The 13,621-nt window shown below is 34.9% G+C and overlaps 1 protein-coding gene across 8 annotated transcripts in view; it reads right to left on the minus strand.

Moving 5' to 3' along the window:
- LOC125048860 (protein alan shepard) overlaps positions 1 to 13,621 on the minus strand; it is a 161,095-nt gene that overhangs the window by 11,809 nt on the left and 135,665 nt on the right. The window lies entirely within an intron of this gene.

Here is a 13,621-nt window from a genome sequence, read left to right on the forward strand (position 1 = left end):
CTACGAAACTTCATATTATAATTATTGTAATTCTACCAACAGTTTAGATATATACGATAACCGAAAGAACGGGAAACCTTATACAATAACCGCGATATATTGGGCGCGATAGTTATCGTGTGTTGTGGGTAGAGGGCGCCTAGGGTGTACTTAAATCGCGGCTCGAAATTAATTACCAATAGGGAATGTTTTATTTTTATCTGATTCATTATTTCCACGACAGGGCCTAAAGTATTCATACTTTTAATACTAAGGCCTTGGACCATATAAATACATATTTAAACACTCAAGACCTAAGCACAACACCAAATGCTCATCACATCGATGTTCGTCTCAGCCGGGGATCGAACCCGGGACCCAAGGATTCGCAGTCAGGGGTACTAGCCACTAGACCAATGAGTCGTCAAAATGTTTTTGTTTATGATTATAAAAAATTTAGCCGTTAAATGAACGAGAATATGGTGAACTTGTTTTGCTGTAGTACAAAAAACTACGTTATGTTATTTACCGACTATGTACTGCAATCGCTTGATTTATGTGTTGTTCTGATTGCCAAATATTGGTTGAACAATTCCGTACACATTTTTGGATCGTTTTAGTTTAGAATTATGGATTTTTAATTTGATTCAGTGTTCCATTGTTTTTATAACGTTTACAATTTATTGTTACTAGGAATGCGGGTTTAATTTATATACCGCTGTGATTTAAAGTTATATTTTATATTGAGCGTTTCACCTTTTAATGTAAGTACTAATCTGTCTCAGCATAGTATACGTACTAGGTCTTTTGACTCTTTCTGTTAATATAGGTTTACGCCGTCATGATAAGAGACAGACGAGTACTGTAGTTAACACTGTGCAATTAGACTGATTTGCTCTTTATGAATAAGGTAGAGCATTACAGTGTAAGAAGTTTTTACAAATAATCAGATGTATTATATGTCTATTATTCGACTCAGTCGCATCAATAGAAAATTAGTAAAACAAATAGATCTACTAAAGCATATACTTTAAACTTAAAATAGAATATACAAGGCAACCGTGGATGGTGATATCGGGTTGGTTAGGCCTTGTCGTACATACCTGGACCAAATCCAGAAGGTACTAGAAAAGGGACAAGTTAAAAGTACACTTAATCGCCGAGCATGCATGGTGAAATTCATGAAAGTGGATGAAGCGAGAGAGGTATGACAGGACCATAGCAAGTAGAGATCCGTGGTTTCTGCCTGCCGTGGGAAAATGGCGTGATAAAATAAATAAAAAAGTTTTTACGGATAGCTTCACCAAATAGATAGTAACGTCTCTAGAAATAATGACATAGGGCGACTTAATTACGCGTTATAGAAATGCAATTATACAATATAATTAATTCGGACTCGTAGTGTTTGGTCTCAGACTAGAACACATAAAGGGCCAAAGTCTACGCTAAAACTTAGACACACAAGTTTACTGTGCCTCTATTTGAAGTAGCTAATGTATTAGTTATTTGCATATTAAACGCATAAAGTGCGCGTGTCTCACTACCGATAACTTGCTTGCAAATTGTTACTTAAGAGTTATGACTAACTTGTACTCCGCGTCTAATTACTTTTGCTGTATGTTTAACTTAGTAGTGAATATAAATTGGATACGAGCTGATGTTTGCGACAACAATCTTTATAGTATTTGTGTTTTGTCATAACAATAACTACGTATTTATTTCTGATTAACAACGGTCATCGCGCGACGAGAGCCAGAAGAGGGAAAAAGTGTTTTAGAATTCATGATTTTAAAACACGAAAACGAAAAAATCTGTTCAATTACACTAGTTTAAAAAGTTCTGTCTCTTTTCATTATAGCGTAAATACAATTTGACGGAAAGAGGACAAAAGAGTACTTGTGAGCAATGTGCAGTGGATTGAGCGTAGGATTTCCTGAGTTCAAACCTTAGCTGTGCTTCAATGGACTTTTCTTTTTATGTACGCATTTAAGACTCAGTCATAATCGTCTCTGCCTTAGACTCAAAAAAATAGACGGTGTATGTCAGGCACAGAAGACTGATTTCCAACTAGTCTATTCTGAAAAAAATTACCACGAAATTGATACAGATTCCAACCACCACCACAAAATATGTGTTTAAAATCTCTTCTATCTTAATGCCGTCATCAATCTAAATTATTCTAAATGCAAATTTGTTTTGTGTGCCTATCAAGCCGAATAAACTGGAATTCTAACTCAGGACATCCGGGTTATATGCCATGTTAAGATACAACAGAAAATTATTTTCAATTCGATTTTAAATCTACATAAGTTGGTTTTAAGATACTCCTTATGAAACAGATCATCAAAATTGTATTACGCAATGATAATAAAAACATCTTATATCACAATACTTCGGTTTGTCTTTTTACTTCACATTTTAAAAACCACATAAGTACCTCATTCCAGAATTCAATTGCAACCTCATCAAAGGCTATTGAAAATATTGTCGAGTTCTCAATAGAGTCAGCTGGGAAATCATTGAGAGCGATTCATTTATCGAAGACATATTTTTTTAATAACAATTTTTTTAAAAGAAAAACGCTTTTTACCGGATTAAAGTTATGTATTATTATAAATTTACAACTATTTGACATAATTTTAAATTTATCCGACGTTTCGCGTGCTTTACAGCGTGCGTGGTCACGGTGACTGAAGACAAAAGATGTTGAATGTCAAAAAGTATCACAGCTGCAGAGAAAGTTGCATTATCTGTATTTATTTCCCCGGAGTTGGTATCGACTAAAAGATGGAGGGTTTTGGCAAAAATGGCTCACGGTGTCCTCTATTTTCGCGGATTGTTTTTCTTTTTGAGATTTTAATTTGGATATTATTGGATCCCAGGTGTTTGACAATTTTAGGCCGTCTTCTCTATTGAAATTGGGGTGTTTTTTGATTTCAATGGCTTCGCGTACCAATCTTGGGAAGAATCTTTTCTCTTTCGCAAGTATTTTCAGTTGGTCAAAGCGTATGTAGTGATTAGGCCTATCTAGTATGTGTTCACAGACTGCTGATTTTGTGTGTCGTCTATGTCTTATGTCTGCAATGTGTTCTTTGAGTCTGCTGGACATATTGCGTTTAGTTTGCCCTATGTAAGACAGGCCACAGTCGCAATCCAGTTTGTATATACCTGCATCTTGCAATGGGGTGTTACTTTTGATTGGTCTTAGGAATTGCTGAATCTTCTTGTGCGGCTTGAAAATTGTATGAATAGAAGCTCGTTTTAGGATCCGGCTAATTCTATCTGTAACTCCCTTTACATATGGCAAGTAGGCTGGCTGGCGGGGAACTGTTTGTGTCTTGTTTTTGTTTTTGTGATGTAGCCGGGGGATGCGCAGCTTGTTTCGGTGTAGCACCTGTTTGACATGCTGTAGTTCCTCCTCGAGGTGGGCATCATCACAAAGACGTTGGGCTCTCTGAAACAAACATTTACCGACAGAAAGCAGTTGTGAAGGGTGGTGGTGGGATTCACCATTGAGGTACCTATCTGTGTGGGTTGCCTTCCTGTGTATTGTGTGACCTAGTGTGCCATCTGCTTTGCGTATAATTAAAATGTCTAAAAAGGGCAGACAGTTGTTGTTTTCTTGTTCAACAGTAAATTTAATGTTCTTGTGTATTGAATTTAAATGTGCTAGAAATGCAGATATTTTGTCATTGGGGAGTACTACAAATGTGTCATCGACATATCTCTTGTACAGTCGAGGTTTAACCGGGGTATTGGCCAAAGCTCTCTCCTCAAAGTCCTCCATGAAGATGTCAGCGACTATAGGTGACACTGGAGAACCCATGGCTACTCCATCAACCTGCACATAGAACTCATCTTTCCACATTAAGTATCCTGATGTGAGACAGTGTTTTACAATATCTACATAATCTGGTGACATGTTCTGTTCCCTAAGTCTTTTTGCAATGATATCTAGGCAGTCATTTAGTGGTAAGTTTGTAAATAGTGACTCAATGTCAAAACTCACCATGGTTTCATTGTGGAGTAATTTGAGATCTCTCAATGTTTCCACAAAATGGTAAGAGTCCTTAACATGAGCACTAGTGTGCCCCCTGAGAGGGGATAATATTGACACTAAGTGTTTGGCTAATTTGTATGTGGGTGAGTCGATATGACTGACTATGGGTCTTAAAGGATTGTTGTGTTTGTGTATTTTTGGCAATCCATATATTTTTGGAGGTTTTACGCAGGCTGTTGTTAAAGATTTGACGTCTAATGACAGTGTTTCGGAATATTTAGTAAGGAGGCTAGATGTTTGTTTTATTACCTTGTTTGTGGGATCTTTATCGACTTTTTTGTAGGTATTGACATCGTTTAAGAGGAGAGCCATCTTGCTTTCGTATTCCGACGTATCCATAACAACGGTTGCATTCCCTTTGTCAGCTCGGATGCTCTTAAACGATGTCAATACCTACAAAAAAGTCGATAAAGATCCCACAAACAAGGTAATAAAACAAACATCTAGCCTCCTTACTAAATATTCCGAAACACTGTCATTAGACGTCAAATCTTTAACAACAGCCTGCGTAAAACCTCCAAAAATATATGGATTGCCAAAAATACACAAACACAACAATCCTTTAAGACCCATAGTCAGTCATATCGACTCACCCACATACAAATTAGCCAAACACTTAGTGTCAATATTATCCCCTCTCAGGGGGCACACTAGTGCTCATGTTAAGGACTCTTACCATTTTGTGGAAACATTGAGAGATCTCAAATTACTCCACAATGAAACCATGGTGAGTTTTGACATTGAGTCACTATTTACAAACTTACCACTAAATGACTGCCTAGATATCATTGCAAAAAGACTTAGGGAACAGAACATGTCACCAGATTATGTAGATATTGTAAAACACTGTCTCACATCAGGATACTTAATGTGGAAAGATGAGTTCTATGTGCAGGTTGATGGAGTAGCCATGGGTTCTCCAGTGTCACCTATAGTCGCTGACATCTTCATGGAGGACTTTGAGGAGAGAGCTTTGGCCAATACCCCGGTTAAACCTCGACTGTACAAGAGATATGTCGATGACACATTTGTAGTACTCCCCAATGACAAAATATCTGCATTTCTAGCACATTTAAATTCAATACACAAGAACATTAAATTTACTGTTGAACAAGAAAACAACAACTGTCTGCCCTTTTTAGACATTTTAATTATACGCAAAGCAGATGGCACACTAGGTCACACAATACACAGGAAGGCAACCCACACAGATAGGTACCTCAATGGTGAATCCCACCACCACCCTTCACAACTGCTTTCTGTCGGTAAATGTTTGTTTCAGAGAGCCCAACGTCTTTGTGATGATGCCCACCTCGAGGAGGAACTACAGCATGTCAAACAGGTGCTACACCGAAACAAGCTGCGCATCCCCCGGCTACATCACAAAAACAAAAACAAGACACAAACAGTTCCCCGCCAGCCAGCCTACTTGCCATATGTAAAGGGAGTTACAGATAGAATTAGCCGGATCCTAAAACGAGCTTCTATTCATACAATTTTCAAGCCGCACAAGAAGATTCAGCAATTCCTAAGACCAATCAAAAGTAACACCCCATTGCAAGATGCAGGTATATACAAACTGGATTGCGACTGTGGCCTGTCTTACATAGGGCAAACTAAACGCAATATGTCCAGCAGACTCAAAGAACACATTGCAGACATAAGACATAGACGACACACAAAATCAGCAGTCTGTGAACACATACTAGATAGGCCTAATCACTACATACGCTTTGACCAACTGAAAATACTTGCGAAAGAGAAAAGATTCTTCCCAAGATTGGTACGCGAAGCCATTGAAATCAAAAAACACCCCAATTTCAATAGAGAAGACGGCCTAAAATTGTCAAACACCTGGGATCCAATAATATCCAAATTAAAATCTCAAAAAGAAAAACAATCCGCGAAAATAGAGGACACCGTGAGCCATTTTTGCCAAAACCCTCCATCTTTTAGTCGATACCAACTCCGGGGAAATAAATACAGATAATGCAACTTTCTCTGCAGCTGTGATACTTTTTGACATTCAACATCTTTTGTCTTCAGTCACCGTGACCACGCACGCTGTAAAGCACGCGAAACGTCGGATAAATTTAAAATTATGTCAAATAGTTGTAAATTTATAATAATACATAACTTTAATCCGGTAAAAAGCGTTTTTCTTTTAATGTTATGAGTTATGTTAATCAAAGACAATACTATGAACAATTTTTTTAACCTGCATTTGGCACTTATTTAGTATATTTTACTTGCCAAGCACCTTAGTAAAGTAGCATATGCTAGTTTGTTATACCATCATACATTCAAATAGAAATTCTCAGTTAAATGTATTCAATCTATTTTTATTGATTTCTTTCCTAAATATCGTAAATGTTTGAAGTTATTCCTATACCATAATATACACAATACTGTGTATTTCATTTATGGCTATAGTTTTAGTAAAATATTTTTTTTGTTATATATAATGTAAGTTAGCTGTAGGAGTACTAAATAAGGATTATTTATGAACGTATCCCCAACTATTCAGTCAAAGTTTCTCTTATTACCTGTTCCTAACTACTTAATTTATGATTCATTTGTAAAAAAATATTATAGTACGAATATAAGTACGAACTGTAAACCTAAATTCTATATCCAAATAGTTTTAAACCTTGCCTTGAAAATTAGTGACGCAGAAATGTATGTACCATTAGTAACGGGACTCACATATACACATGCCCTTATACCAAACCCGAAAGACTAAAAATTACGTCTAATTAGCTTATAAGTGAAAACCATATTTGTGTTTAAAAATGTGAACAATACTTAACCACTTACGAATTTATTTTCTTCCAGGGAAATTCAAATTAGTTTAATAATATTAAATAAAGAGCTTAGAAAACCATATCTTTATAATATTCGATATTATCCTACGTACCTATCTATAATTTAATTTCTCAACATTGCCCGGAGTTGCATTTGGACAGGTCTATCTGACATCTCGCTGGGACACGCTTCGCAATTGAATTTAAAAACTTTACAAATGGGAACGACATTTAAAACTAAAGTTCCTGAGTTTTCCATGGGATTATTTTATTGAATTATTTATCACGTCCGGGTTTCTAGGGCTTATGTTGGGTTAAGCTGGGTTTTGGATTAGATTTTCGTAAAATAGCAATTGGTTTTCTTATAAAATAAATACAGTATAACAATGTTGTTATATCCACTTTCCGATTTGCATGCATACATATTATTATTTAGCAAAGCAGGCATTATTTATAAAAATTGTTTTACTATCTAATAAACGGCTTGACCGATTTTGATGAAATTTTTTGTGCTTATCCGGTATCTATGAGAATCGGCCAACATCTATTTTTCATCCCCCTAAATTTTTTATTTTATTTTTTAGACAAAATTTTTAATTTCTATTTTTTTATGATACAGCATTAAAAAATACACAACCCCTAATTTTCACCCCTCTACGATCAACCCCTATTTTTTTATTATAAATGATATACATGGCAAAACGACGTTTGCCCGGTCAGCTAGTTAACTATATATACTTAATTTAATTTTTGTAAGAAATGTTTGGTAAAATAAATTTCGTAAAAAATGTGAAACCAACACGTGTATGCCTCCTATGAGACGTTATACCCTTAACACCACTTTTGCCCCTATCCAAGAATTAATTTTACTTTCGAATCACCCGTCACCCGAGACGTGACAGGAATATCCTTGACAAGTAATCATCAGTTTGAAAACACCACTCAAACTTTTGACGCTTCATTCATCGCAATAGGGAAAATTCCAAGAAAAATTACTCTTTCCAATGACATGTTGGGGAAAATTTGTGAAAATTTTAACGACAGGATTTCCCAACTTTTATGATTCATACAACTTTAGCGTTTTCTAATAGAAATACGTTTTTATAAACCTTTCAGTCAAATTCAATTTGTTTATTAAGTGTTAATTTCAAACATTTAAAATATTTGTTGCAATTGTTTCTATATTAAAATACTCTTAATATATAATCTCCATTAACGACAGCACAGCACTCAACCCCTTTGGACACCCTCTGCTCCATGTAGGTGTTATAGGACATTAAGTCACATATATATATATACATAGGACTGTATCGCATTCTTGGAACAAAAATTATTCGTAATTATTATTTATATTTAATTTGACCCAACTAAATACTGCGTCAAGACCTACAGAGGTTTGAAACTTTTGTATGTATTTTGTAAACTTTTCAAGCCAGTTTCATATCCATACAAAGATCACCTCGATGTTTTGTTCAAAAGTGACCTCTCTAAACCCTATTTTCGTTTAGTCTTAACAAATAGACTAGTGTTTTCGTAGTCCATTAAGGGTCCTACAATACCTGGAGCTACGTAGGGTGACAGGGCACCGCCTGTACCCAGACAAGGGTCGTAAGGGCCCTCACAGCGTTTGAAGCATTTTATCACAGGCTTAAAGTACAAATGAAGACTAATTCGTGTGTTAAAACGAGCCGTGACTTAAGAGTTCATTTTCCGAGTTGCCTTGAGTTATTTGAATACTTTTAAACGTAATTGCAGAGGGTTATGTGTTGTTACAGTGACGTTATTTAGTCAGGAGCGAATAGGAAGGAATTTGTAGGCACTTTATTTCAGACAACTTAACTCATTAGTTCTAGGTTATAAGTACAAAATTATTTAATTTGCGCTAACATCCATTAAATTATTAATGAATATTGCTGTATTTAGAGGAAATTTCTTTCCAAGTGTGTCTATAGTATAAGGTCCATTTATACCTTATTTAATGGCTTAGTAACCCTACTTTTTAAAGTGAAATAGCGTATAAACTGCGTTTATAACTTGGCATTTCGTTAATAGAATTGAAGTATAGAACTGTGTTCTTCCTGCTGGGAAGAAATCAGGCAAAGCAATGCGTATTAAATACTTCGAGTGCTTTCTGCAGTTCTGGATTCGTTTCTGCTTTGCTGTTCGTCACAACGCACAACCTTTATAGGTCTTGGACAGAGATTTGCAATACAGGCCTGTATCTGACATGTTGCTTATCAAAAGTAGGTATAAAGCCTCAATGTTGAAAGACTAAATATTCTATAGCTATTAAAATTATGAATCATACATTTACTATTAAATATTGTATTAAACAAAATAAAAAACGGTAAACGTGGGGTGTAATAGACGTTTGTGGTTGCAATAAAACCGCAACTCGCTGTGGGAATGTAAAATTTGCAATTTATGCATCACAAGTGAATTCCCATACTTTGGACTTATCTAGGTAAAGGTTTTTGTTAGATGTTACGTCGGTGTAAAATTGTTCTTTTTTATTTAGAAAGAAAGAAACTTACAGCTTACTTAACTATAATACAAACCAATTTATAAAGCAATACGCAAATTAGAAGTTTTACAGACTTACTATGAGACAAACAATACTATGAGAGTAAGAATGCGATTAGGGAGTGGGTATGTATGTGTGTGTGTGAGCAACTGAAGCCTGTGTTAAAATCAGCTTGTTTTAGTGACATTAAATGTCTGACAGTGTTTGAAGGATATCTATTTTTACAACACTTATTGGCTTATAATCGTAAGTAGTAAGTAAATATTTATTCATAAAGTTTATTGCCAAGTTCTGTATAAATATAAGCAATATTACATAAACTAGTTCTGTATGAATTCCTAGTAAACCTGTGTCATATATTCTTGAGAAATGGAAAAAAATCTTCACAATTTTATACTATTTCCCTGTAGTTATAGGAACTAGCAATAGATAAATCCTTATCTAATCTTCGTTTTCATCTCAAAAAGATTCCGAGAATCAAAGGCATATAAAAGAATCGTAACACTATCCGTGGTTATCAGCGTTAAGAGTATTGACGGTGTGGCGTCACGAGGGAGGAAGTAGCGGGAGGGGCGGTAGGGGGTGGGGGGACTCAACAGTTGGTTCCTCCATCGATATGGTGGCGCGTGCGTGCCTCGTGTAATTGTTAGTATTGTAATAAAAGTTAAAGGCGACACTAATACTTTATTTAACTTAATGCCGTACTACGCCGTCTAACGTCTACAATGAGATCTGTACTCAGACTCAATTATATTATCTAACGGAAGGCTAACAGTTATATATGTAACTAGTAGACTCGGCCAAGCGTTGCTGTGGCTAAGATTTTTGTTATATTACATAGTAGTAAACTATTAGAGAAACGGCAGGAGAACACCAATACACCATGCTTTTTTGGTGGTTATGCCATTAAATTGTAGCTTATGTGAAACGTTGGTATTTATTTTGATAAGGATCATAGCCTATGTCACTCGGGAATAGTGTAGCTTGCCAACAGTGAAAGAATTTTTGAAATCGGTCCACTAGTTTCGGAGCCTATTCATTTCAAACAAACAAAAAATCAAATCTTTCCTCTTTATAGTATTATAGTATAGATAATGTAACGAATTATTAGTCACTTCCTTTATACTTGATACACAAAGTTTTACATTGATTAAAATACATATCAACGATTTCATATCACCGTAAAATATTATTTTAACATTATCGGATCGTGGCGTCTGAGACGGTTTTCGTCAATTTACTTTTACATATCGTCATAGTCGTAGAATAGTGACGGATCTGACAAATAGTAAACTTTACAGGGCAGCCATTTCAAAATAATATAATCATGCTAGTTTTTGTCATAACTATTTTAATTCATATTCTGGTTATTATGGCATACAAGCAAAAAAAGGGTTTGTTATGGAACAAATAAAAAATATAACATTAAATTACACAGTTTTACTAGAAAAATCACACGCTTCTATCAAATCCGTCACTTTACCGACTGATTAATGTGTAGTTGTAGTGTAGCCGTAATATTTAGTCAATGTAGTATCCTAATATTATAAAAAGTGGATTTTGGATTTAACAGTTTAACAGTCGTAATTGATTCAAAAAAATTTCAAAAGTGTTCTATATATCTACGTCTTGTAGCAAGATTTTGGATATTAAAATCGGGTTAAATTTCTTGATGTTATTAAAAATAAAAAATGCTAGCATAGGGTTCCTACGAGGCTTTAACAAAAGCAAAAATGGTTTTTAACATATGTTATTTACTTGATATATACGGAAACGGAAACCCTTTCGATAATTTAACGCGTCGTTACCAAACTTCGTATACTATTGAAGGGCTCAACGGAATAAAACAAATCCCATTCAATCTACTTAAATTGAACACTCCATTTGTTTTATCTTGATCTTTGTATCTGTAGATCGCAACTCGCTTTGAATTTTAGATATTTCGGTTTATTTGGAGTTTATTATTAGGCAACAAAAGGTACACGACAAAAATAAGGAATAGGACATAAAATCATTCTAAAACTGTTCTACATAAAGTATCTGTGCACAACGTTAGTGTACACTTCTTCATTTAGTCACCAGTATAGCATGAAAGAGATATAGTCAGGTGGGGTAAATGCATGAACGGGGCAAATGTAACACCATAACTTTAACTGTTTACACACAAAAGAAACTAGTGCTGGCATCTCTTATACACGTAAAGTACTTCTTGCACTACACTCTGACAACTTATTGAATCTGATGGATTGACAGATTTTCACCAATCTCGTTGCAATAAAAACCAAAGTATATTTCAATTTGCGTATTTTATTGCAATTACCCCAGATTAGTAACTATCTACACTATTAGAATTTTAACATTTTTTTTACATTTACCCCTTTACACCGGGAAAATGCAACAGAGAGTTAATCTGTAATCATCCATAATTAAATATAAGTAATTACATCAAACAAAAGCCTAAAACATGTTTAATATTCACAGTAAAAATTATTTGTAAATTGTAAAAGATCACAAAATAACAAGTCAATCTAGTTATGGTACTCGCATTTACCCCACTTGACCTTAGTAAGAAAATGAATCTAATGCACTAAGCAAATAAGAATAGATTACATATCGAATACAAAAAAGCGAAATCGAAAACGCATCTCGCAAAATGGCGAGTCAAACGTTACCGAAAAAGTATCCGTAAATTTAAATATCGACAGCCTGCGTCACATTACCATAATTTAACAAAAAATACCCGCTGTACAAAAAGAATTCTTTTTTGGTCCGATCGGACCCTCGGATATACAACATGTTTGGAAGATTACGCATAAAATATGTATTTCATATACAAAATAGATTGTGATAACATTGAACTGATGGTAAAGCTGCGTATGTTAGTCGGTATTCGAATCCAAGACCTTTGGGCTAATTGCATTAATAAAAGATGATTGAGCTTTCCATGTTACATGTCTAAGTGTACGAAACCAAATAACCGCACCCAAAGTTCGGGTCTACCTGCATTTCGTCAAAAGGGTTTATGGTCGTAACTAACGCAAACTCGCAAACAAGTGACGTCTAGACAGATTCGAAATTCGAATTGCGTTTTGTAAATCTTAAAACAAATGTAACATTAAATCTGGAAAGTTACCCAAGTTTGTCCCGAGGGGTGAGGGTCCTTCACCTTCCGCTGGCAGAAATAAATCTAATTCCTTGGATGACAGATATCAGCAAGTCCTGTTTATTTATACTTTCCCGACAAGGGTCACATGTGCGTGCCCTACCATATTGTACTAAAATAAACTGTGCCCCACGTCAATAAACGTTTGAGAGGTTATACACATTTCCGTGTATGAAACGTATGAGTTAAGTGGTTGCATGATCTTATTTAACCGCTGGAAGTAAAAGGAATAGAGACGTATAAGTTTCAATAGCGTCAATGTCGAATAGAATTTGTTGATTATAAATTGAGTGTGGTCCCGAATCCCATGGGATATAGGACACCTCGACAGCTGTTTGAGGGATTATTTTTATGAAGTGGCAGGGTGATCTATCTTTTCAACGTTTATTTTATCTCTACTGGTATCCCCAATTAGTTGAATAATGTTTCATCACGTTGCTGTATAAAGTTGACTGAGATGAGGACAGTTTTAAGGGTTTAAAAAAATGCTAAATATTTAAAAAAAAACAGCAAAAATGTGTTATTTTGCGGTCAAAGTACACATTTTTTAAAATCATTTTTTGTTTTAGGTATGGTAATTTTTGTTTTGTTGTGTAGCCTAGATTGTGTAAATTTAACTAACAAGGAAGAGTAATAACTGTATAAAAATTCATAAATATTGGTACGATAGACGGTGTTTAAAATTGTGTTTCTAATGCCTTTACGATCATAAATCAATCTTTTATTAAACCCATATGGTAAAACGGGGTTTAAAAATATCTTTAGTAATCCGTCAGCATCAAAATTATATTTAGACCCAAAATACGCTTTTGGACACACGCGAGTGAATTAAGCACTTATGGGTGCTCCTGTGATAAAAACTTCCTTTCTACAAAAAGTAACCTCTATTATGGAAACGTAGGGTTGTCGAAACCTTTTTGATGAAGCATTCCTTGATTTGGAAAAATTTACTACGATATCTAACAATAATTTAACATGATTTTAAAACAATTTGAAGGTCAAAATGTATATCTACAAATTAAATTGACTTGGAACGATTTTACGTTCATTCATTACTTTATTTATTTGTTGGTGCAAAATACAAATGGATA

Source organism: Pieris napi, chromosome 4 (assembly GCF_905475465.1).
Source record: "Pieris napi chromosome 4, ilPieNapi1.2, whole genome shotgun sequence".
In the NCBI taxonomy this organism is placed as follows: domain Eukaryota; kingdom Metazoa; phylum Arthropoda; class Insecta; order Lepidoptera; family Pieridae; genus Pieris; species Pieris napi.